Genomic DNA, 2310 nt, shown 5'->3' with positions numbered 1-2310 from the left:
GCTTATACGCCACATAGCCAGTAGAGGAAAATCTTTCCGGTATAGGTATACCTTAGGAAATAGGATTACGAGAGTTGGAGAGGTATCACCAGGATACTGTGCACATATCGTACAACCTGATACGTGTACTAAGCAGATGGAAGAATTAGGGTTAGGAGATTTCACATGGAAGGTGTGTAATATGGTTATGTCCTACTCCGTCCCATATGTTCTCCCCGATGATGCATATTTCATATGCGGGAGAAAGGCGTATAAGTGGCTTGCCCCAAACTCTGAAGGATTGTGTTATATTGGAAAAGTACTGCCTGAAGTAATGACTGTATCACATGACAAAATGAAAGACATACACCGTGTTGCCCAAACTCCTTATACTCACACCCATTACGAGCACGTAGTTAAACGGCACCTGATAGAAAGAACAGAGCATCCGGCCTCTGACATGATCCATGAATCCACCGGGATTCAGTTTCTAATCGCGTTAGACATCACTTGCACCGCCAGAGGAGTGTTGAATTATAAATACATATCGGCGCTCGCCAATTTGTTAGATAATATCACTGAAATGTATGATGACACGTTTAGGTATACTGGAAGAGAACTTCAAGCTTATAAAACAGAACTGGTACAGCATAGAATGGTTCTTAATTACCTCACAGCAGTGACAGGCGGATATTGTGTCACACTGGCAACACAATACGGCGTGAAATGTTGCACATATATTACGAATAGCACCGAGGACCCGGTCGAGGTCATAGACCAAAAGATGGACGATATTCTCCAACTGAAGTGGGAATTTCGCAGGAGACACAATCTCACTCTTGCTGCTGTAGGTAATGAGCTGACTGGTTGGGTGTCATGGTTGAACCCGCGAAATTGGTTCTCTGGTTTAGGAGACTGGGCTCAAGGAGTCATAATGGATGTTGGGAAGTTTCTCCTATGTATCTTAGGTGTTATCATAACGATTGGTTTGATATTTAGATGCGGTCAGGCTTTAATGAGGTGCAATCGTCGTACTAGGGTAATGAGTTTAAGGAGTGAGGAAACTGTAATTCCAATGGACTTGATTTATGACCCAAATGTAGAAACAATGATGTGATGAAAATGCGATTTCTACGGTCCGTTTCTTTCACCTGTTTTTCCGTTTCCTCCAAGGTAAAAAGACCCACTTGGACGAGGAATTTGATGAGCCGATATACAGACAACAGATGGATTAAAGAAGAAGTTTTGACAACCTGATACACAGATTTTTGATGAACTATGCCATGGATCCCCAGTTTCCCTAGAAATTTTAAAATTACGCTAGCCCAACACTTTTGTAAATCTATGGACATTGACAGCTTTTGCTCGCACCTTATGGGCAAAAGCACAAAGAAGACTGCATTCAACAGACACCAAACAAGACCTCAATCGACGAATGTACATTTACCTGACATAGAATACCACCGCATTTACCGTAATTATGTCTTTTCTTCATTTCTACAACCCTCAGGTAATGACACACATAGTCGATAGGGAATACAGGCACAGATATCAGCAATCACATATCACCCCCATTCATGTATCATCAACTAAAATGTGCTCCCCCATTTTGTTACAACCAAAGCCAAAAAGAGCTCGGTAAAGTTTGACAGCCCATCCACAGATCCGTACCACGGGATAAGAAGGAATTCAAATGTATACTTCGCAATACCTCGAAGCTTGATTTAAAACACGTACGGCACGATGATACATGACCCCCAAGCACGGATTCATACACACATGCTTCTGCTATCTCACTAGGTCATACCCTTTTCCTACCTTCTCCTCTCCTCCCCTACCCAACCATGTAAATGTATTAACCCCTGACATATATTTTTCTCCTTTTGAAATGTTTTAGAAGGTGGCAGTTATTGTTGACTGCCAAAGGGTGGACTGTCAAAGTCAGAAAAATATCTCTATGCACACTACCATATTTGCACCTCACACAGGTCCGTGCTGCGCATGCGTACGCTCTCCCGTACGTGCGCATACTCACAGTCGCGGGCACCCGCAGGCGCACGGTATGCGTATTTACGGTAGAGTTTATGTGATCGTAGCGTGCGACTCAATCGTTACATATTTTCACTATATAATGTATTTTGTAGATCATGGTCCCTTTGATAGATTCTGAAAGCTTAGTTAACATAGCATGTTCCTGAACAGAGAGATCCCTCTTTGTATTGTACAAAGGGTCTAACAGGGGTCATACAGTGGTGTTTGGTACCCATCGGAAGAGTATTTAAATAGCAATATTCCGGTGTTGGTTTGGAGCGGATTAATCGCTCGTGCGAA

The sequence above is a fragment of the Pseudophryne corroboree genome, chromosome 5 (genome assembly GCF_028390025.1).
Source record: "Pseudophryne corroboree isolate aPseCor3 chromosome 5, aPseCor3.hap2, whole genome shotgun sequence".
Taxonomy (NCBI): domain Eukaryota; kingdom Metazoa; phylum Chordata; class Amphibia; order Anura; family Myobatrachidae; genus Pseudophryne; species Pseudophryne corroboree.
The sequence above is the reverse complement of the archived record's forward strand: the minus strand, read 5'-3'. Positions refer to the sequence as shown.